This window comes from Hyperolius riggenbachi, chromosome 8 (assembly GCF_040937935.1).
Source record: "Hyperolius riggenbachi isolate aHypRig1 chromosome 8, aHypRig1.pri, whole genome shotgun sequence".
Classification (NCBI taxonomy): domain Eukaryota; kingdom Metazoa; phylum Chordata; class Amphibia; order Anura; family Hyperoliidae; genus Hyperolius; species Hyperolius riggenbachi.
In genome coordinates, this window is record NC_090653.1 from 75,241,187 (window position 1) to 75,266,124 (window position 24,938).

Consider the following 24,938-nt stretch of genomic DNA (forward strand, 5'->3'; position numbering starts at 1 on the left):
AAGACTTGCAGCAGCATGTTTGTATCAGAGGTTTCTGCTTTCTAAAAGCAGAACATGTCTTAGCTATCAGCAGCAGGGTGGGAAGGTTCAGGATGCTTGACTGTTATCTGAGGCACCTTTTAAGTGGTTGAGGGGATCAGGTACAGTTCTATCCTTTTGCTGCTTTAGGTGATTTATCATATGGTGGTAGTGAAGAGATCAGGTAGGGAGCAGTCACTGAGATGGTGTAAATGGGAGAAGAGCCAGAGGGTGGTCAGTGACTGTGAGTCAGAGAGGAGGCGATGGGTGGCAGATGAGGTGTGAATGGTGGAGGAGTCAGAGCGTGGTCAATGAGATGAGTAAAAAATGAGGCAGAGGGCACTCACTGAGGTAAAAGGGAGAGGCGGCAAGGGGTGCTCACTGAGGTGGAATGAGTGGGAGAAGGCAGAGGGCAATCACTGGGGTGGAATGAGTGGGAGGAGGTATAGGGCATCACTGAGGTGGAGTGAGTGGGAGGAGGCAGAGGGCATCATTAAGGTGGAGTGAGTGAGTGGTAGGAGGTAGAGGGCATCACTGAGGGGGAGTGAGTGGGAGAAGAGGCAGAGGGCAATCACTGAGGTGGAATGAGTGGAAGAGGAAGCATAGGGTGGTCACTGAGGTAGAGTTAGTGGGAGAGGAGACAGAGGGTGATCACTGAGATGGAGTGAGTGGGAGAGGAGACAGAGGGTGATCACTGAGGTGTAGTGAGTGGAAGAAGAGGCAGAGGGCAGTCACTGAGGTGTAGTGAGTGGGAGAGGAGGCAGACGGGGATCACTGAAATTGAACGAGTTGGAAAGAAGGCAGAGGTCGGTCATTGAGGTCGAATGAGTGAGAGAGGAGGCAGAGGGTGATCACTGGGGTGGAATGAGTGAGAGAGGAGGCAGAGGGCAAACACTGAGGTGGAATGAGTGGGAGAGGAGGCAGAGGGCGGTCACTGAGGTGGAATGAGTGGGAGAGGAGGCAGAGGGCGGTCACTGAGGTGGAATGAGTGAGAGAGGATGCAGAGGTAGGTCACTGAGGTGGAATGAGTGGGAGAGGAGGCAGAGGGCAGCCACTGAGGTGGAATAAGTGGCAGAGAAGGCAGAGGGTGATCACTGAGGCGGAATGAGTGAGAGAGGAGGCAGAGGGTGATCACTGAGGTGGAATGAATGGGAGAGAAGGCAGAGGGTGATCACTAAGGTGGAATGAATGGGAGAGAAGGCAGAGGGTGATCACTGAGGTGGAACGAGTGGGAGAGAAGACAGAGGTTGATCACTGAGGTGGAATGAGTGCGAGAGGAGGCAGAGGGCAGTCACTGAAATGGAAGGAGGCAGAGGGCGGTCATTGCAATCATCGGGCTGCACGATTATTAGTGCAATCGCTTTTTATTCCCGATAGTTCAAAGCTTAATTGCAGCAAGTGGGAAAAAGAAGCTTTTGCGATTGCAAACACATTTCGGATTGCACTTGCAAGTGGAAAAGGGCCCTTATAGTGAAAGTCTTGTTTACATTTTTATTTTATACAGTACAGAGGAACGGTAAAATGTTACTGTAACTGTGAAAATAGCATAAAAAATAAAATGCTATTTTATTTTAAATATTAATTTATAGATTATTTAGTCAGTGTTTGCCCATTGTAAAATCTTTCCTCTCCCTGATTTACATTCTGCAATGTATCGCTTGGTGGTGACATCTTTAGTTCTGCCAGGTGATCTGTACAGAATATTCATTTACTGAGAGTTCTATGGACAGAGGCACAGAGGGAGATGCTGCTTGCTTGGCAGTTGGAAAAAGCCATTATTTCCCACAATGCAACGGAGTTTACAGACCGCAAACTGTCAGGACCTTGGTCATGACATCACACTGTAGGAGGGGTTTTACCACAATATTAGCCACACAGACTCCCCCTGATGATCTATTTGAGAAAAGGTAAAAATTTCTCATGGGATAGAGGGTATCAGCTACTGATTGGGATGAAGTTCAGTCCTTGGTTGCAGCTTTAATTCGTATGGGGAAATTCGCTTTGGAGTGCTTTGGATTACAAGAATTATGCTCGCTAATCAAGTTTCCACTCTACCTGCTTTGAACAACTTCAGGTTTCAGCTATTTAATCAAACCAGCATTTTGAATGGTTGCTCCTGAGTCTTGCCACATATTTGCTTTCGTTTTCTTTGCTGCCATCCGGATGAATCAGTCCCACTCTCCCATCATGAAGCTTGCGAGTAAATCTTAGGTTCATTTTTATCCACTGATTACGTCTTCTTGCTATTCTATGTGGAATTGTATTTCCTTTTCTCCAGCAGTTTCAGTTTTACAAGTCCGCTCTTTATTCTACAACAGATGACAGTTGTAAAAGTTAATAGTACATTGCAACTCGTTTACCATTAAGCAACAGGCTCTTTATAGACAGATTTACTTTTTCTTATTTTTAGCGCAGCCAAACTTCTACTCGCTCCTTCTTATTTATTTGCTGCATCTGAATTTTTGAACTCTATTATTTTCTTTATTGTTCTTCTGTGTTTGTTATTTATGGTTGATGTATTGTTTAAAACCTCTGTGTTTATATTTGATATACAGGCCAGAGCTGTGGTGCTTGGAACATACTGAACTGGTCCTATTACAATACAAGGGAAAATCTACAGTCGCTGGGGAAGAGCTACAATGATCCACAAAGGGCCAGAATTTAATTAGTTTCCCAGCTAGTTTTTTTGTTTTGCCTGGATCACTGGCCTACAAGATCTTAAGTATAAAGGAAATGTCAACACTTAATTTAAAAGATTGCTCACCTCAGGAGGACAGGTACTGGACCAGTGCAGCAGTATCCAAATATCCTCAAAGAAGGTCCGCACCTTGTTCCTGATTTACAATGTGCGGACCCTCTTTGAGGGTGTATAACGAAAATGAACCCCTTATGTTGTATGAATTGTATGTGTAGTACGGATAATGAATACAAGTCTCATATTTTTATTTTCTGTTCTATAACATTCTGTCATATTTGCAATTTACAAATCACACTCTGTCTTTTAAGCTATAAAACAGTGCAGAGCTAATGACAATTTGACATTTCCTGCAGTAAAACCTTATCTCAAGCTGTCTCTCCCTATTACTTGGCTGTTTAAAGAGAACCAGAGACGAAGCACCCTCATGTATTTTATTACATTTATCAGTGGGAACATGACAGTAAACCCCTACCCTGCTTTTAGTTTCATTCTTATCTGCCTAATTAGTCTATTATCAGCTGTGATAAGAATCCCCGACTGGCTCAGTCTAGGTTTTACCTGGAATCATTATAGCTGAGTCACTCGTCTGTGGAGTCTTTTCAAGCCCAAGCCTGCCACCTCCTGGCTCAGATTTCCTGCTTTGCATACTGAGAGCTGTGATGACATGGGAGGGGCTGTTGCTGCTGAGAAAGAATCTCTGAAACAGACATGTGTGGCAATATGATCTGTGTGCTCTGTGTGCACTCTGTCTGCATAGATAGAGTTGAGCTGAAATTTTCGTAATTTCGCATTACTATAATTACGCATGCGAAATTTGCGATTACGATGCGAAATTACGGTAGCGTAATTGCCATTAAAATCGTAATTGAAAATACCGTAAGCGTAATTTTCAACGCGTAATTTTGCGTTTCATTCATGCCGTAATTTCGCATTAAACGCTACCGTAATTTCGCGTTAAACCGTAACGCTCCGTATAATATAAAAAAGCCGCCGACTTTAAGGGTTAATAGCAAAGCCCCCTTAAATGCTAAGAGCCTCAAATTTGGAGAATATATTAAGGAGATCAGGAGGAATAAGAGGAAAATTTTTTTTTCAAAAAGACCTTATAGTTTTTGAGAAAATCGATGTTAAAGTTTCAAAGTAAAAATGTATACATTTAAAAACCCGCCGACTTTAACGGTTAATAGCAAAGCCTGCTTAAAGTTTAGGAACACCAAATTCCTAGGGTATATTAAGGGGATCAGTGGGAATAAGAGGAAACAATTTTTTTCAAAAAGACCTTATAGTTTTTGAGAAAATCGATTTTTAAGTTTCAAGGGCAAAAATGTCTTTTAAATGCGGAAAATGTCAGTTTTTTTTGCACAGGTAACAATAGTGTATTATTTTCATAGATTCCCCCAAGTGGGAAGAGTTTTACTTACTTCGTTCTGAGTGTAGGAAATATAAAAAAAAAAACGACGTGGGGTCCCCCCTCCCAGACCTCTTTAACCCCTTGTCCCCCATGCAGGCTGGGATAGCCAGCATGCTCCGCACCGGCCGCGTGGGGCTCCGCACCCTGACTATACCAGCCCGCATGGTCCATGGATTGGGGGGTCTCGGAAGGGGAGGGGCAGCCAAGCTTTCCCCTCCCCCTCCGAGCCCTTGTCCAATCCAAGGACAAGGGGCTCTTCTCCACCTCCGATGGGCGGTGGAGGTGGAGGCCGCGATTTCCTGGGGGGGGGGTTCATGGTGGAATCTGGGAGTCCCCTTTAAAAAGGGGTCCCCCAGATGCCCACCCCCCCTCCTAGGAGAAATATGAGTATAGAGGTACTTGTACCCCTTACCCATTTCCTTTAAGAGTTAAAAGTAAATAAACACACAAACACTTAGAAAAAGTATTTTAATTGAACAAAAAACATAACCACGAAAAAAGTCCTTTAATATTCTTAATTAACCAATAATACTTACCTGTCCCTTTAAATAAATGATCCCACGCAATATCCTCGGAAATGTTCTATCAGTTACAATGTAAAAAAGTTATTACAATGTAACAACTTTGTTACATTGTAACTACGCCGCACCCGACGTCACTCGCCGAGTTCCTTCTGATTTGAAGGAACCCCATTGGTCTGCTAAGGACCAATGGGGCTCCTTGGAGCCCAAATTCAAAGATGCTTAGAGAGCTCTGAGCTATATAGCTCAGAGCACTGTCGGGTCCGGACTCCGTGCAGGACGCTAAGTCCCCGCCGGCTCCGCTGCCCTCCCCGCCTCTCCCACATGTCACCCTAATGTCACCCACATGTGGGTGACATGTGGGTGACAGATGTGGGCGGGGTGGACAGCGGGAGCTGCAGGGACTTAGCGTCCTGCACGGACGCGTAATTGCTGCGGCGGCTGAGCGGCGAGTGACGTCGGGTGCGGCGTAGTTACAATAAATCTATGAAAATAATACACTATTGTTACCTGTGCAAAAAAAACTGACATTTTCCGCATTTAAAAGACATTTTTGCCCTTGAAACTTAAAAATCGATTTTCTCAAAAACTATAAGGTCTTTTTGAAAAAAAAAATTTCCTCTTATTCCCACTGATCCCCTTAATATACCCTAGGAATTTGGTGTTCCTAAACTTTAAGCAGGCTTTGCTATTAACCGTTAAAGTCGGCGGGTTTTTAAATGTATACATTTTTACTTTGAAACTTTAACATCGATTTTCTCAAAAACTATAAGGTCTTTTTGAAAAAAAAAATTGTCCTCTTATTCCTCCTGATCTCCTTAATATATTCTCCAAATTTGAGGCTCTTAGCATTTAAGGGGGCTTTGCTATTAACCCTTAAAGTCGGCGGCTACCTAACATTGATCCATGCGTCAACTTTTCCGCTTGGAAGCATGGCCATACACATTAAGTTCGTAATACCCACTGTAATGCGAAAATTACACGAAAATTACGGTTACCCGAAATTTTCGCAAAATCCTTCTACATTACGATTATGTACTTACGGCCATAATCGTAATTACACTAATTACGCGAAATTTCGCAAAATCGTAATTACGTCATTACGCTCATCTCTATGCATAGATACTGATGATGACTGTAGTTTCATTCCTATGAGACACTTCCTACAGGCAGCTGCACATCATTCCAAAATGAAAGCACACAGATGAAAGGCTGCAGCCTTTCTCATATAGCGTAGATAGCAGCCTAGTCTCATATAGCCTAGACAGCACATCCAGAACAACTCATAACCCGGAAGCAGAAGGGATTTGAGCAGGCGGCCATATTTGATTTTTCCTGGAGCAATAATGGATAAAAAACACTAAAAAAGGCACACCAGAGCGGCGAAATTATCAAGCAGAGCATTTATTCTTTACAAGCTATCGACTGATATGTTTATTTTGTGTGAAACGTTCATCTCTGTTTCCCTTTAAAGAGACACTGAAGTGAAAAAAAAATGATGATATTATGATTTGTATGTGTAGCACAGCTAAGAAATAAAACATTAAGATCAGATACATCAGTGTAATTGTTTCCAGTACAGGAAGAGTTGAGAAACTCCAGTTGTTATCTCTATGCAAACAAGCCATTAAGCTCTCCGACTAAGTTAGTCGTGGAGAGGGCTGTTATCTGACTTTTATTATCTCAACTGTTCCTGGACTATTTACTTTTCCTCTGCTAGAGGAGAGGTCATTACTTCACAGACTGCTCTGAAAGACTCATTTTGAATGCTGAGTGTTGTGTAATGTGCACATATTATAGAATGATGCAATGTTAGAAAGAACACTATATACCTGAAAATCAAAGTATGAGAATATTTTCTTTGCTGCTAATCTTCTAGTAATTATTCATAGTACACAACCAATTCACTATATCATATTTTTTTTTTCGCTTCAGTGTCTCTTTAAGTGCTTCAGAAAACAGGACTGTATTCAACTCAAGTTGGGTTGATTAGCTCAAAGAATCTCTTTTGCATAGATTGCAACAACTGAAGTTTCTTAAAGAGACTCTGTAACAAAATTTCGAGCCCTATTTCTTCTATCCTGTAAGTTCCTATACCTGTTCTCATGTGCTCTGGCTTACTGCAACGCCTTTTCTAGTTGCATTGTCTCTGTAATAAATCTTATCTTCTTTCCTCTGCCGGCTCTGTTGGGCTCAGGCTGGAATGTGTGGAATGTGCAGCACTGCTTGTGATAGGCAGAAGCTTTACACACCCTCTCCAAGCTCTCCTCTCAACCTATCACACTCTGGTTAGCAGCCATGTCTTTTGTTTGTAAACACTGCCTAAAACTGGCAATTACAAGCCAGGATTGCAGCAGGGAGTGGCAGAAACAGCACAGAGGGGCCCAGGAGAACATAAGGAATAGAATGGTATGCTTTTTATTGTAAGAATTTTAGAGTACAGATTCTCTTTAACTCTTCTTTAACCTGCAAACTCTTTTCTTTGCTACTAATGCTCTGTATCTTAAAGTGACACTGACACGAAAAAAAATATTTTTTTATATATATATATATATATTTTTATAGCATTGCAGCATTCTGTCATATTTCCACTTACAAGCAACACTCTGTATTTTAAACTATGAAACAGAGCAGAGATGATGATTATCTGAAGTTGTCTTTCACTGTTTCTTTAATGTACAAGTGCTTAAGAAAATAGGACTGTCTCTGACCCAAGTTAGGTCAGAAAGCTCAGAGAAGCTCTTTTACATAGATACTGTAACAACTGAAGTTTTTTTTTTTAACTCTTCCTGTACTGGAAACAATCCAAGACTTTTTCCTTTGTTACTAATGTTCTATTTTTTAGCTGTACTACGCATGCAATTTATTATATGATACGTTTTTCACTTCAGATTCGCTTTAACTGTATCACACATAAAATTCATTATCGCATAACTTTTATTTTTGTGTCAGGTTTGCTGTAAAGTGACTGTAGAATATAAGACATTATTCAGGAAACAACTGGGTACGTTACTTATCCTGGTTCAGAAACACCTTCTATATCTATACTGTATATTGCTTTATGTTGATGTATAACCCTGTCCTCCCCGTATTGCTTAGCCTAGGCTGTGATGTCACACAGCCTTCTGCCCCAGAGCACTCTGGGAGACCTGGTGTTGTTCCTGCTCACACAACAAACATTCCATAGTGATGCAACTTGCTAGCAGTAAAAATGCCGCCATCTGAGATGTATTGAAAATGTATATCAGGATAAGGAAAGCTAATTGTAACACCTTTCAGTTTAAATTCCACTTTTTTGTAGAGAAATAAACCATATCTTTATGGAATATAAACTGCTTGGCTTAATAGCACATATTATTTAAAACTGCTTTTAATCATATTAACCTCCTTGGCGGTAAGCCCGTGCTCAGCACGGGCTATGCCGCGCAGGGGGATTTCTCAGGCCCTACTGGGCCGATTTTTATAATTTTTTTTTGCAGCACGCAGCTAGCACTTTGCTAGCTGCGTGTGCCCTCTGATCGCCGCCGCTCGCCGCCGATTACCCACCGCTCACTTCGCCGTGACGCCCCCCAGACCCCGCCAATCAGTGCCAGGCAGCGCTGAGGGGTAGTGCGGGACTCCAAATGACGTCACGACGTCCATGACGTCGGTGACGTCATGCCGCCCATCGCCATGGTGATGGGGGAAGCCCTCCGGGAGATCCCGTTCTTAGAACGGGATCTCCTGATCTCCGATCGCCGGAGGCGATCGGAGGGGCTGGGGGGATGCTGCTGAGCAGCGGCTATCATGTAGCGAGACTTTGTCTCGCTACATGGAAACAAAAAAAAAATAAATAAAAAAAAAGACTTTGCTGCCCCCTGGCGGATTTTTTAATAAACCGCCAGGAGGGTTAAAGTACAACTGAAGTGAGAGAATTTGAGGCTGTCATTTATTTACTTTTAAACAATGTAAATTGTCTGGGTGTTTTGTTGATCCTATGATTCTAATACTTTCAGGCATAGACCCTGGACAAAAAAAGGAGTTGGAGGCTCACTGCCGGGGAGGCTGGGCCGGGTGGCACAAAAAGGGAAACACTGGACACGCCTGGCTCACATCCTGACGTGTCGCCTACTAGAGGGGCGGGAAACGCATTGATGCGCGGCAGAGCCGGGACAAGGTCTTCCAGCACCCAAGGCTGAGACACCAAAGTGCACCCCTCCATCCCTCTCACTCAATTCCATCATACACTGATTGCTTTTAAACTAAGAGGCGCCCCAGGGCCCCCAACCCCCAAACACCTTAATATCTAGTTATCTGGCTTGCAGTCACTGCCATGTATCCCCTATTTTTATTTCTCTCTGCTTCAAACACAATAGGGGAATGATAGCTGAGTGAGTTGTGCGCTCCCTCCTACACTGTGCCCTGAGGCTGGAGCCTCTCTCGCCTCTGCCTCGGCCTGACCATGATGGGCGGAGCCAGCACGTCATAGTGGCAATCTTCGCACACTGCTCTGACTGCGGGAGTGTCCCACGTGTCAGCCCGGCTGATGTTGATGCTGGATGATCTGTTGGCGTGCAGTGGATGTATGGCACACTAATGGCCGCTACCTGCATATTGCTATACAGTGCTACATCCTGATGCGGTCTGCTTGGAAGAGTGGAGCCACCTAAATCACAGTGGGTACCCAACAGGAAGACTGAACTAGCGAAGGTGGTGAGATCAATATAAGCAATTGCTGCTCTGCTTCTTGCTTTATTATCCAGTTATTGGCCTATGGGGGGACACAGTGGCTGGAAAGTGTACTGGTTAAGGGCACCGCCTTTGACATGGGAGACCTGGGTTCGAATCCTGGCTAGAGTCAGTACCTATTCAGTAGGGAGTTCAAGGCAAGACTCCCTAACACTGCTGGGTGGCCTCTCGAGCGGGTCTCAGTGGCTGCAGCTCTTGAGCGCTTTGAGTCCAACAGGAGAAAAGCGCTATATAAATGTTCGGATTATTATTATTATTTGCTAACAACACTGTCGCTGCTGTGTTGGTGGACTCTATGCCCCCTATAGGAGCCTAAAGCTTTTCACAGGAAGCAGCCACTTATATGTTTTTCTGGGCCCATGTGTCAGTGTGCAAGGTTGTGGGTGGTTGTGATTGCCCGCATAGCATAGTTAGTATACTGGCTATTGTTTTGAGCATATTCACTGGGTGCTGCAGCTCCAGCAGAGAATTTTTAGCTGGTTTTTAGAGTGCTGATATTTGCATGCAATCAAGCAAGTGTGGAATCAATTGATATATGACAACCCCTGCACCTCCCAATCCTATACTACTGTCCTTTATATTTTACTGTGTTTGTATCTGCCCAGCCTCTTGAGCACCTCACATATTGTGATAGATATTTGCTTAATTGAGTGGATTACCATTTTTGCAGTGATTTTCCAAATTATTTTGACCTGCACCCCATAAAAGTGCTCTTTCAACTTTTTAAACAGATAGAAGTGTCCTACAGTTATGGTATATGTAATATATTTGTCCACTGTGTATATGTGGAACTAGCAAGCTCTGCTTTTTTGGAGGGTTTATGTGTTTATCTGCTGGTTAGAAGTATGTTTGAGTCGAGGCCCCCTTTGGGTTTTGCTGTGCATGCAGCTGTTTGGCCACTTCAGCTCCTCACAATCTAGTTAAAGCAATACTGAAGCAACTGTGGGGAAAAAACGGCAGATACTCACCTATGGAGAGAGATGGGTCTGGATCTCATAGAGCCTTCCCTGTCCCCTCTCAGTGTTCTTATTCCAGTGCTGACCTTCATTAGCTGCCTTCCAGGGAGCTCTTGAAAGGCTTCATTAGCACTGGTGTCCCCGAGTGCTTCCGAAGTTGTCTCAGTACTGTGCATGGGCGAGTGTGTGCTAGGATCCCTGAAGGCGTAGTTGGTTGAATACCTGCAATGGGGCTGGCAGTGTTGGAATGAGGACACTGAGAGAGTACCAGAAAGGCTTTATGATATCCAGAGTCATCCTTCTCCATAGGTGAGTATCGGCCTTTTTTTTCCCACAGTTGCTTTAGTACCATTTTCATTGTTTTGACTGAAAAATTGTTTTGACTGAGTGGAAAACCATTTCCCTGACACGCCTATTGTGCCTATTAAGGCTCATACACACGTCTGACTAAAGACTGCCGAGGTGGCCCGATAACAATAGCTTCAGTCGACAATCAGGCGTGTGTACCAGCAACAGCCGCTTGGCAAGTGATCGGCCTGGTGGATCAACTTGGCCCAGTAGCGGCCAACTTCTTTGAAGACGACACTCCCCACCTGCCCTTGACATCGCTCACGTGCCACTCAGTCGTCCCTTCACCCCTCCGCATAGCAATAGAATGCGTTGTCAGCTAGGCAGCTGGCATGCATCTGTATAGGCTGGCCCAGCGATGTCGCTCAAGGGGACTGGTTCCCAATCTGTAACAGGCGATATCATTTGTTACATGTATTTGTTTAGTAAATCTGGCCAACACAGCCATTGTAAACTAGAAAAACATATGGGAAAACAAGTCAATTAGAATATATAGCTACAAACTAATCAAATATGATTTGTTGTTGGAACATGAAAAGTAGATCAATGCTCTCCTTTTGAATCTATAAAGAGTGAAGCAAAAAGCAAATGCATATAATTAGATTTCCCCTACAGAGAAATCGCTTCGTAATTCCCAGGTACCCTAAAATCTGCACAAGTAATTAGGACTAAAAACAAAACAAAAACGAGAGAAAGCTCTTTACAGCATATGCATGAAATAGAGGCGCTTTGAAACAAGGGTGCAGGTTAAAGCCAAAATAATTATTTTTGTTAAGGAGTACTAAAATATCGTTTTACAAAGAAATATGGCTTAAAAATAGCAATTGTTTCTAAAGTGATTTTTTTAATGATTTTAAGTATTCCAAAGCCATATATTTTAGGTGTAATTGTGTATCGTTACATGTAGCCAAAAAATATTACCGATATTTTACTACTACTAAACCTAATCCTACTCTCACCCAGCACCCTCCTTTTAAAGATGCCTAACCCTAAGACCCCCCCCCCCCCCCCCGGTAGTGCCTAACCGCAAGACTCCCCTGGTGGTTCCTAACACTAGGACCATAGGCAAGCGCGGGGGGGGGGTGTTACAGCTGCCCAGAATCCCCCCTCAGACCAAAGCCGTTGCAGTGTCTGGGGACAGGCACAAGTTGAGATACCAGAATATCTGCAGGCATCTTGGAGCTCACAGCACTGTCCCCTTTATTTCCCTGCTACAGATGACTTTGGCTGTAGCAGTAGTGTTGGGCGAACAGTGTTCGCCACTGTTCGGGTTCTGCAGAACATCACCCTGTTCGGGTGATGTTCGAGTTCGGCCGAACACCTGACGGTGCTCGGCCAAACCGTTCGGCCATATGGCCGAACTAAGAGCGCATGGCCGAACGTTCCCCGAACGTTCGGCTAGCGCTGTGATTGGCCGAACGGGTCACGTGGTTCGGACCCGAACGCGCTCTGATTGGCCGAACTGTCACGTGGTTCGGGTAAATAAATACCCGAACCACGTCATATCTCCGCCATTTGTCTGTGGGTTTAGCTTTGGGTAGGCAGGCAGGGTAGTTCGCGCTCCAGCCACGCTAGCCAGGGTCCCCCCCAGTCATTGTGTGTCGCTGCTGGGAACAGTAGTACACCGCTCGTTCAGCCACACTATATAGCATTCTGTGTACTGTTCTGTGTCTGCTGGGAACAGTAGTACACCGCTCGTTCAGCCACACTATATAGCATTCTGTGTACTGTTCTGTGTCTGCTGGGAACAGTAGTACACCGCTCGTTCAGCCACACTATATAGCATTCTGTGTACTGTTCTGTGTCTGCTGGGAACAGTAGTACACCGCTCGTTCAGCCACACTATATAGCATTCTGTGTACTGTTCTGTGTCTGCTGGGAACAGTAGTACACCGCTCGTTCAGCCACACTATATAGCATTCTGTGTACTGTTCTGTGTCTGCTGGGAACAGTAGTACACCGCTCGTTCAGCCACACTATATAGCATTCTGTGTACTGTTCTGTGTCTGCTGGGAACAGTAGTACACCGCTCGTTCAGCCACACTATATAGCATTCTGTGTACTGTTCTGTGTCTGCTGGGAACAGTAGTACACCGCTCGTTCAGCCACACTATATAGCATTCTGTGTACTGTTCTGTGTCTGCTGGGAACAGTAGTACACCGCTCGTTCAGCCACACTATATAGCATTCTGTGTACTGTTCTGTGTCTGCTGGGAACAGTAGTACACCGCTCGTTCAGCCACACTATATAGCATTCTGTGTACTGTTCTGTGTCTGCTGGGAACAGTGGTACACCGCTCGTTCAGCCACACTATATAGCATTCTGTGTACTGTTCTGTGTCTGCTGGGAACAGTAGTACACCGCTCGTTCAGCCACACTATATAGCATTCTGTGTACTGTTCTGTGTCTGCTGGGAACAGTAGTACACCGCTCGTTCAGCCACACTATATAGCATTCTGTGTACTGTTCTGTGTCTGCTGGGAACAGTAGTACACCGCTCGTTCAGCCACACTATATAGCATTCTGTGTACTGTTCTGTGTCTGCTGGGAATAGTGGTACACCGCTCGTTCAGCCACACTATATAGCATTCTGTGTACTGTTCTGTGTCTGCTGGGAACAGTGGTACACCGCTCGTTCAGCCACACTATATAGCATTCTGTGTACTGTTCTGTGTCTGCTGGGAACAGTAGTACACCGCTCGTTCAGCCACACTATATAGCATTCTGTGTACTGTTCTGTGTCTGCTGGGAATAGTGGTACACCGCTCGTTCAGCCACACTATATAGCATTCTGTGTACTGTTCTGTGTCTGCTGGGAACAGTAGTACACCGCTCGTTCAGCCACACTATATAGCATTCTGTGTACTGTTCTGTGTCTGCTGGGAACAGTAGTACACCGCTCGTTCAGCCACACTATATAGCATTCTGTGTACTGTTCTGTGTCTGCTGGGAACAGTAGTACACCGCTCGTTCAGCCACACTATATAGCATTCTGTGTACTGTTCTGTGTCTGCTGGGAATAGTGGTACACCGCTCGTTCAGCCACACTATATAGCATTCTGTGTACTGTTCTGTGTCTGCTGGGAACAGTAGTACACCGCTCGTTCAGCCACACTATATAGCATTCTGTGTACTGTTCTGTGTCTGCTGGGAATAGTGGTACACCGCTCGTTCAGCCACACTATATAGCATTCTGTGTACTGTTCTGTGTCTGCTGGGAACAGTAGTACACCGCTCGTTCGGCCACACTATATAGCATTCTGTGTACTGTTCTGTGTCTGCTGGGAATAGTGGTACACCGCTCGTTCAGCCACACTATATAGCATTCTGTGTACTGTTCTGTGTCTGCTGGGAACAGTAGTACACCGCTCGTTCAGCCACACTATATAGCATTCTGTGTACTGTTCTGTGTCTGCTGGGAACAGTAGTACACCGCTCGTTCAGCCACACTATATAGCATTCTGTGTACTGTTCTGTGTCTGCTGGGAACAGTAGTACACCGCTCGTTCAGCCACACTATATAGCATTCTGTGTACTGTTCTGTGTCTGCTGGGAACAGTGGTACACCGCTCGTTCAGCCACACTATATAGCATTCTGTGTACTGTTCTGTGTCTGCTGGGAACAGTAGTACACCGCTCGTTCAGCCACACTATATAGCATTCTGTGTACTGTTCTGTGTCTGCTGGGAATAGTGGTACACCGCTCGTTCAGCCACACTATATAGCATTCTGTGTACTGTTCTGTGTCTGCTGGGAATAGTGGTACACCGCTCACCCGTCACTGTATAGCATTGTGCTCTGTGTCGCTGCTGGGAATAGTGGTACTGTATAGCATTTCTGTACTGCCACTGTACTGCTGCCAGTCAGCGTGTACTGTAAGGATAAGTGAAATGAGGAAGAAATCCGGTGAAAGAGGGAGGGGCAAGGGAAGAGGTGTTTCCCCTGACGGTTCACGTACAGGCCACAGGGGAGCACCCAAGAAAACCCACTCAATACCGCCCATGTTGTCCAGGACAACAACCCTCACAAATCCAAAAGAACAGGACCAGATAATTACTTGGATGACCTCTCAAGCGTCCAGCAGTGGGTTAAGCAGCACCAGCACATCACGCACGAGGTCCGAGTCCTCAGCCAGTTACAAGGAGCCAGTGGGCACAAAGCTGACACAACCGGCAGCGACACCACGCACACAACTGCCAGATAACCAGTCCGCTGAATTACCTCAGGACACAATGGGGTATTCGCAGGAGCTATTCCCAGCCCAACAAACTTCCACCTTTCAAAGGTCAATGGAGGAACAGCCAGAAATGTTGTGCCTGGATTCACAACCGTTAACTGTGGGAAATGCACCGCGCACTGAAATACAAGGCGAGTCCGAAGAGGACTCGGAAACCCAAATCCCAGAGCAATTTGGGCAGGAGGGGTTGCAATTGCAGGAGGTCGGCCGACCAGATCTGGAAGACGACGTTGGAGTGTGCTGCGCAGAGGTTGTTGTGGGGAGCTCTACTCCACGGCGGTGGCCCACAATGACATATGACGAGTTTGAGGAGATGGAAGAGGAGGGTATGGACAATGTGGACAGAGACCCAGATTTTGTTTGTGAACGAGAACATCGCCGTCGTAGCAGCAGCACAGATGAGTCTGTTGAAGAACACACTGCTGCACGAGTTCGCCTTGTGCCACAAGGTAGGCGGCGCGCAATTTCAGGCACCACAAGCGTGGAAGTTCAAGTGAGAGGCAAAAGAGGAGCAAACAGAAATCGCCAGCAAGGAGGCAGGTGCTCCAAAGTCTGGGCTTTCTTTGAAGACTGCACTGAGGATGTTACCATGGCGATTTGCAAGGTGTGCAAGACCCGCCTGAGCAGGGGGAAAAATATTAACAACCTCTCCACCACCAGCATGAGCCGTCACATGCTATCCAAACATCCCACTCTTTGGGCAAACGCGTCAGGACAGGGTACCAGAAACAACACTGCCTCCCTTGGGTTCACCAGACCCGCCTCAGCAGCAGCAGTAGCCCAGCCATTGCGTGGTTCACAACATTCACAAACATCAGACGACGCTGACACTGTCACTTTCCGGAGTAGTGCTCTTGAGGTCTCCCAGTGTTCATCAAACACAACAACCAACAGCCCTTCCGTGTGCAGCGCTACGGTTCAGTTGTCTGTGTCGGAGATGTTTGAGCGCAAGAGGAAATTGCCAGCAAATGACCCCCGGGCCGTGGCAGTAACAGCCAGCATAGCCAAGCTTCTGGCCTGCGAAATGCTGCCATATCGATTGGTGGAGACAAACAGCTTCAAGGGCATGATGTCAGTGGCCATCCCACGTTACGTGGTTCCCAGCCGCTACCACTTTGCACGCTCTGCAGTGCCTGAGTTGCATGAGCACGTGGTCAGCAAAATAACCCGAAGCTTGAAGAATGCCGTTGCCTGCAAGGTTCACCTCACCACTGACACCTGGACGAGTGCGTTCGGCCAGGGTCGATACATCTCCCTTACCGCGCACTGGGTGAACCTTGTGGAGCCTGGCAGCGATTCCTCACCTGCTACGGCACGGGTGTTGCCCACGCCACAAACAGCTGCACCGCCGTCCCTCCCACTGGATAACAGCAGCACCTACCTCTCTGACTCCTTCTCCTCCAACGCATCTCAAAGCTGTACCTCATCCGGAAACGCTAACCCAGCAGCAGTAGGATCGTGGAAGCAGTGCAGCACAGCTGTTGGCATGCGTCAGCAAGCGTTGCTGAAGCTAATCTGCCTTGGGGATAAGCAGCACACAGGGGAGGAAATTTGGAGGGGAATAAAGGAACAGACGGATTTGTGGCTGGCACCGCTGGACCTGAAACCGGGCATGGTTGTGTGTGATAATGGGAGTAATCTCATTCGCGCTTTAAGGTTGGCTAAGCTGACACACATCCCTTGCCTGGCGCACGTGATGAACCTAGTAGTTCAGCGGTTCCTGAGGACATACCCAGGCGTGCCCGATCTGCTGTTGAAGGTGCGTCGAGTGTCCAAACATTGTAGAAATTCCAGTACTGCTTCGGGGGCACTCGCCAAGACGCAGGAGCGCTTCAATCTCCCCCACCATCGCTTGCTGTGTGATGTCCCTACGCGCTGGAATTCTACGCTGCACATGCTAGCCCGCTTTTGCGAGCAGAAGAGTGCAGTGGTCCAGTACATGACGGCGCAGTACCGAGGCGCATCCGGCCAGCTGCCAAGCTTCTGTGGATCCGATTGGGCCAACATGTTGGACCTCTGCCAAGTCCTCCAAAATTTTGAGCAATCCACGTTGCTTGTGAGCAGTGACAACTCTTCAGTCAGCATTACCATACCACTGCTGTGTTTACTGAAGAGGTCGATGTTAAAAATCAAGGAAACAACTGTCATGATGCAACTGGGGGAATCTGAAGGAGAAAACGATCAGCGTGATGGTACCAACATCAGGCCATCCGCCTCAGGGAACGCTGGCCCCAGCAGCTATGACGAAGAAGAGGAGGAGGAACAGCTGGAGTTGGAGCAGGAATTTCATGCCACCACTGACGAGGGCCAGAGCGGTGCACGTTGGACTTCCACAATTCAACGCGAATGGTCAGCAGAAGCAGACCAGGAGGAAGGTGACGACTATGATGCATCACAACAACTATCACAACGCTCACAAGAGGATGATGAGGATTCTGGTAGGACTCTGGCACACATGGCTCAATTCATGCTAGACTGCATTGAACGTGACCCACGCATTGTGCGCATTCTGGACAACACCAATTACTGGGTTTATACCCTTCTGGATCCACGGTACAAACACAATGTTCCAAAACTGCTTGAAGAAAGAGTCAGACAGGTCAAAATGGAAGAATACCAGCAGGCCCTTGTGGAGACTTTAGAGAGGAGATTGACATCCTCCCCCTCCTCTAGCCAGTTGTACGCAGACAGACTGACTTCCGCAAACCCAGGACGACCAGGAGGGCAGCAAACAACGCAAGCCGCAGCTAGTACCCAAAAGGGAATGGTATCGGCAGTGTCCTTGGAGTGGGAAAATTTTCTGACACCCATGCAGCCGCAGCCCACTGAACAGCAAGCGTGCAGATCCACCTCCAACACCGATCGCCTGGAGAAGATGGTCAAGGACTACATGTCAGATGGCGTAGCTGTGTCGAACCATCCATCTGCACCCTTCAACTATTGGGTATCGAAGCTAGACACCTGGCACGAACTGGCAATGTACGCAATAGAGGTGCTGGCTTGCCCGGCAGCCAGCGTTATGTCGGAACGCTGTTTCAGTGCTGCCGGAGGCATCGTCACAGATCGGCGTATCCGCCTCTCTACAGAAAATGCAGACCGTCTGACTCAAATTAAAATGAATCAATCCTGGATTGGAAATGACTACGCAACACTCCAGGACCCCAACCAAGTAACATGACCAATGAACATCTGGGATGGTGTTGCGTTTCCGGGCCCTGTTTATTGAACCTCTCATCTGTATTACATTTATGACTGCATGGCGGCAAAAAGCATTGCTGCTATATCCGCACGCTTTTTGTCCACATGCAAGGCCTGGGTTGTTGTGTCTCACAAAGCGTGGCCTTCTCCTCCTGCGCCTGCTCCTGTTCCATCACGTCTGCTGCTGCTGGGTTAGCGTTGCCGCGTGGTCCCTGTTTATTGAACCACTTATCTTTATTACATTTATGACTGCATGGCGGTACAAAGCATGCTATCCGCACGCTTCTTGCCCTCATGCAAGGCCTGGGTTGTTGTGTCTCACAAAGCGTGGCCTTCTCCTCCTGCGCCTGCTCCTGTTCCATCACGTCTGCTGCTGCTGGGTTAGCGTTGCCGCGTGGTCCCTGTTTATTGAACCACTTATCTTTATTACATTTATGACTGCATGGCGGTACAAAGCCTGCTATCCGCACGCTTCTTGCCCTCATGCAAGGCCTGGGTTGTTGTGTCTCACAAAGCGTGGCCTTCTCCTCCTGCGCCTCCTCCTGTTCCATCACGTCTGCTGCTGCTGGGTTAGCGTTGCCGCGTGGTCCCTGTTTATTGAACCACTTATCTTTATTACATTTATGACTGCATGGCGGTACAAAGCCTGCTATCCGCACGCTTCTTGCCCTCATGCAAGGCCTGGGTTGTTGTGTCTCACAAAGCGTGGCCTTCTCCTCCTGCGCCTCCTCCTGTTCCATCACGTCTGCTGCTGCTGGGTTAGCGTTGCCGCGTGGTCCCTGTTTATTGAACCACTTATCTTTATTACATTTATGACTGCATGGCGGTACAAAGCATGCTATCCGCACGCTTCTTGCCCTCATGCAAGGCCTGGGTTGTTGTGTGTCACAAAGCGTGGCCTTCTCCTCCTGCGCCTGCTCCTGTTCCATCACGTCTGCTGCTGCTGGGTTAGCGTTGCCGCGTGGTCCCTGTTTATTGAACCACTTATCTTTATTACATTTATGACTGCATGGCGGTACAAAGCATGCTATCCGCACGCTTCTTGCCCTCATGCAAGGCCTGGGTTGTTGTGTCTCACAAAGCGTGGCCTTCTCCTCCTGCGCCTCCTCCTGTTCCATCACGTCTGCTGCTGCTGGGTTAGCGTTGCCGCGTGGTCCCTGTTTATTGAACCACTTATCTTTATTACATTTATGACTGCATGGCGGTACAAAGCCTGCTATCCGCACGCTTCTTGCCCTCATGCAAGGCCGGGGTTGTTGTGTCTCACAAAGCGTGGCCTTCTTCTCCTCCTGCGCCACCCTCCTCCTGTTCCATCACGTGTGCTGCTGCTGGGTTAGCGTTACCGGTCCCTTTTCCTGGAACCTCTTATATGTATTACATTTATGACTGCATGCCGACAAAAAACATGTTACCTGTGCAAAGAAAACAGACATTTCCCGCATGTAAAAGACAGTTTTCCCTTTGAAACGTTAAAATCGATTTTCTCAAAAACTATAAGCTCTTTTTGCTAATTTTTTTTTCCTCTTGTACCCACTCCCAAGGTGCACATACCCTGTAAATTTGGGGTATGTAGCATGTAAGGAGGCTTTACAAACCACAAAAGTTCGGGTCCCCATTGACTTCCATTATGTTCGGAGTTCGGGTCGAACACCCGAACATCGCGGCCATGTTCGGCCTGTTCGGCCCGAACCCGAACATCTAGATGTTCGCCCAACACTATGTAGCAGCAGTGTGTTTACAATGCATGGAGCAGCTCTGGGGAACTTAACAGTCAGGTATGAGCACAGTCCTGTTTCCTGCTGTGTGAATGCTTCACTTTCCCTTCATTAGCAATGTTGGATGTCCTCATTATTATCTGTATCCAAACTGCTCCTGATCGATACATTGTTGGTCGGTTGGATGGAAAGTTGCATTGTGTGTACCCAGCATGATGTCCTACCATATTATTATACTGTATTGTGCGTGGCTGAAGGAGAACTTTCAGGAATCCCCCCCCCCCCCCCCCCTTGAAAATCCTGGGTTTGCCCCTAAAGACCCCCCTGTTAGTACCTAAGACTCCCCTGGTGGTGCCTAACCCTAAGACCCCGTGGTGGTGCCTAACCCTAAGGGCTTGTTTCCACTGTTGCGACGCGATTTCGCCGGCATTCCGACGCTTGTAAAAACGCATGCGGATGCGTTTCCACATGCGTTTTTACCCGCGATTTCGCGTGCGATTTCGCATGGCAGGGTGCCATGCGAAATTAACCATGACACTGCCAGGGCAAAATAAAATTGAAAAAGGTGCGAAATCGCACGCGAAATTGCGGGTAAAAACGCATGTAACAAACGCATGCGTTTTTACTATTAAATACATTAGCGGCGATTCGCATGCATTCCACTCGCAGGCGAATTCGTTGGCTCTTTTGTGCGTTTTTTTACCGCTGAAAAAAACGCACCTCAACAACGCTACAGTGGAAACAGGCCCATCCACTTGCATTACATGTGCGAATCCGCATGCATTGGACGCATGCGGATTCGCGATAGTGGGAATGAGCCCTCAAACACCCTTTCTCTGCTGCATATGATAATTATAGTTCTCAAAACAATGTAAAAATGATAAAGTAGAATTACATTTCAAAATGATAATTAACAAAATGATTCTCGAAATGAATGTAAAAATTATTTAAAAAAAAAGTAAAATATGAACATGTTGAAAAAAGTAAAATGATAATTTACAAAAATGATAATTGTCAAAACGAATTTCATAAAGATATTTTTCAAACCGGTAATTCTGAAAACAAACATTTTCGGTGTGATGGGTGCGGCCCCTGGTGGTGCCTAACCCTAAGGCCCGGTTCACATTAGCGGTCGCCGTCCGGAATCGCCGTGCCGGAGCCGGACCGCATGCAGAACGGACGGAACGGATGCACGGCATAGCAATGAAAGCCTATGCGTCCGTTCACATGCGTCCATTTCGTCCGGACCGGATCCGGACTCCGGCATAAGACCCAACATGCGCTATTTTTTGGTCCGGCTCCTCCGGCAGCCGTATCCGGAGCGGAGCCGGACTGCACCATCCGGCCAATACAAACCAATGAGAACCGGAGAGCGCACAACACACTGGCTAAAAATCCGGATGTTCTACCCCACTTCCTATGCGTATTAAAGCGGCGATTTTGGATGGGGACACATGGGCAAGCATTTTGGAGTGGAGCAGCAGTGATTTTAAACGTGCTGGAGATGTTGGCAGTATGTCGGAGGTGGAGGTGAGTGCTAAACAGCGGAGGGCCTGATTCCACAGGTCCACCTTCTGCTGACCTCCCAGACCCCAACATTTTTATTCCTTTTCTACTATCTTTTGCCAAACGGATCCGGATCGCATCCTGATGAACACCTGATGCAAACTGTCCGGATCTGGTCCGGATCCGGTCAGGTCATCCGGTCCGTTTGGCAGAGAACCGCAAGTGTGAACGGGGCCTAAGACCCCTGTGGTGGTGCCTAACCCTAAGATCGCCCTGGTGATGCCTAACCCTAAAACCCCTTTTCTCTGCTGCATACGATAATTAACAAAAGTATAAGTCTCAAAATGATTGTAAAAATGATTAAAAAAAGTAGAATATCAAAATGGTGAAAAGTTAAAACACTAATTTACAAAAAATAACTGTCAAAATGAACTTTAATAATTATATTTTTCGAAGCGCTGAAAAACAAACATTTTGGTGCGACGGGTGTGGCGCCTGGCACCCAAATCATCTAGTTTTGCACCCAATAGCTGATATTTAACATTAAAGTGAATGGCGTCACCCGATTCGTCCACTTCTCACATGCGCCCAATTTTCCTGCCTCCCTCTCCACAGCATCTCACCTCCTCCAAACCACTGGAAGTGCTTTAAACAGTATCAGTTTCATTGCATGTGACACCGCCACAAACTGAATGATGCTCCTATAAAAAAACCGCAAATAATCCCTCCATTCTGTCTAAAATGAAAAGCACATAAAAACCTGTCACCTGACAATGACCATAAAAAGCATCCGTGAAAGGGATTGTTATACGGAAGATATGATTCAGAGATTTAAATTGAAAGATCGCTTTTATTTGTGGATTATAAAATAATGCAATAAGACTGCACAGCTCAATAGCTGAGTAAAATCAGTGACATTTAAACATATATCAAGCAAAGCAATTCTTTATCAATGGCATTCAGCAGTTTAATTGCAAATGATCTGTGTAACATAGATATCTTACAAAGAAATGGAAGGAGAGACTGCTAGAGGATGGGTAGGAGGCTCAGTTTAGCAGCAGGTAAAGTTGACTGTAAGCTGCTTTCTGAATGGGAACAGACATGAATAAATCTGTGTAACTGTAAAAACTGTAAAGTGATGCTTAAAGAGGAACTCCAGTGAAAATAATTTAATAAAAAAAAGTGCTTCATTTTTACAATAATTATGTAGAAATGATTTAGTCAGTGTTTGCTCATTGTAAAATCTTTCCTCTCCCAGATTCACATTCTGACATGTATTACATGGTGACATTGTTACTGTGGGCAAGTTATGTAGCTGTTTCTAGCTGCTCTGGCTGTTACAGACAGCTTTAAACAGCCATTTCCTGTCTGTGAACATTGTTACATTGTGGCAGTTTGCCCAGAGTACCGCGGTATTCAGAGCCTCTTGTGGGAGGGGTTTCAGCACAAAATTAGTCACACAGCGCCCCCTGATGGTCTGTTTGTGAAAATCATTCTATTTCTCATGTAAAAGGGGGTATCAGCTACTGATTGGGATAAAGTTCAATTCTTGGTTGGAGTTTCTCTTTAAAGGGACACTATAGCCAGGAAGAAAAAAAAAAAGTTTTATTTGCCTGGAGCTTCTACCAGCCCCCTGCAGCCGTCCCTCGCCCTTGCAGTCACTCACGGAGCCTCCGGTCCCACGCCGCCAGCTAGTTTCGTTTTCGGCCGACAGACCCTGACAGGGAGTCAGGGGGCTTTCTGCGCCTGCGTAGGGCACTGGACGCTAATGTAAATGGAAGCGCGAAGGATAAGCCGCCAGACCTGCTGGGCCTATCAGCGAAAACGAAACTAGCTGGCGGCGGGGTAACGGAGGATCCGTGAGTGACTGCGAGGGCACGGGACGGCTGCAGGGGGCTGGTAGAAGCCCCAGGCAAGTCAAACTTTTTTTTATTTCTGGCTTAAGTGTCCCTTGAACATATTAATACTGTTTAACCAGGTTAATAAATTAACGTTAAACCACAGAAGTGGAGACAATTTCCTAGTTTTCATACCTAAGGTATGTTATTTAACAAACAGGCACTGTTTTCTTGGATTGAGCGGGAGGCATGGTTTGGCTTGGACAAGGGTGGCTGGGCATCTCTGGTTCGAGTACTTAAAAAAAAAAAACCTGCTTGTAGAATAATGGTACCGATATTCGACCATGAAAGTGTAAAAAACATCGTAAAATATTGTTTTTAACTACTTGACCACTGAGGGTTTTTACCCCTTTAGGACCAGAGCAATTTTCACCTGTTAATGCTCCTCCCATTATTTTGCCAATAACTTAATCACAACTAATCACAACGTCTTGATCTACTGTATATCTTGGGTTTTTTTTCACCACCAATTAGGTTTTCTTTGGGAGGTACATTTTGCTACAATTTATTTTATGCTAAAGACATTTTAATTTTCAACGATCGTCACTGCACCGATGGTTATCACTAGATGTGCTGGAATTGTCCCTGGAGTCACAAGACACTGTACATGACTACTTAAAAGTCGCACTATCTAAAATTCTTTATTAAGTTTCTTTAAAAGGTTACATCCTTATAAAATTCATATGTGGGTATTTGTGGGATAATGCGAATTTTAAGGAGTTAAAGACATTTTAATTGGAATAATAATAAGAGAATGGAAAAAAATCATTATTTCTCAGTTTTCGGCCATTATAGTGTTAAAAGTAAATGTTCTACTGTGGATAAAACCCACACATTTTGTTTGTCCATTTGTCCCGGTTATTGCAACGTTTAAAATATTTCCCTAGTAGAATGTATGGCGCCAATATTTTATTTGGAAATAAAGGTGCATTTTTCAGTTTTGCGTCTATCACTAATTATAAACCCGCAAATTAAAAAAGTTCAGCCCCTAAGGCAACTATTTATGTATTTTTTTAATGTAATTTGGGTACTATGGGTGAGTGTGGGAGGGAAATGTCCTTAGTCATAATTTCCGATTTACATACATAAGGACGTGAAACGGAAATAATGCGTGCACAGTAACAACAGGAAGATACAATTAATCAAGGACTTAGAGTAATGAATGGGAACTGCGTTCCCATTCATTGATGTCTCCACTAACTGGCGGTAATGGTAGTGGGAGCAGGCGGCAGCCGCCTGCTCCCATTGACTCACTTTCGCGACCCTGGTACTTCAGGTGAAGTTTGCCAGGCCATGATTATACTGCACCTGGTGCAGTAAGTAGTTAAATAAAAAAGATTTTACTATAGCTAAACCAAAGCCTTTTCTCACGCAGAACCCTCCCACTACTGATGCCTAACCTTAACCAACCCCTCCTCCACGGCTAACCTCCACCATCCTTGCCACAGAAAAAAAAAATGCAAAACACATACATTTTTGGTGGTAGCCATAGAGGCTCATTGAATTTATTGGTAAGTTGGGTCTAAAGAACAGCAAGGTAAGTATATATTCGCACTTCTTTTTCACCTCAGGTTTCCTTTAAAAATAGCATCAGTGGTGCTCAAATACCCCTTTTTAAAATTCGAGTTTGGTCGAATTTGAATAGTAAATTATTCGAGGTCAGTCGAATATTCGAGTCGAATAATTTTTACTATTCGATTCGA

At 45.9% G+C, this 24,938-nt stretch overlaps 1 long non-coding RNA gene across 1 annotated transcript in view; it reads right to left on the reverse strand.

Moving 5' to 3' along the window:
* Positions 1–2,078: 2,078 nt before the first annotated feature.
* LOC137528208 (uncharacterized) overlaps positions 2,079–24,938 on the reverse strand; it is a 41,126-nt gene continuing 18,266 nt past the window's right edge. Inside the window, exon 3 of the long non-coding RNA XR_011023317.1 lies at positions 2,079–2,327. This is a non-coding gene — a long non-coding RNA (uncharacterized lncRNA). The remainder of the gene's footprint in view (positions 2,328–24,938) is intronic.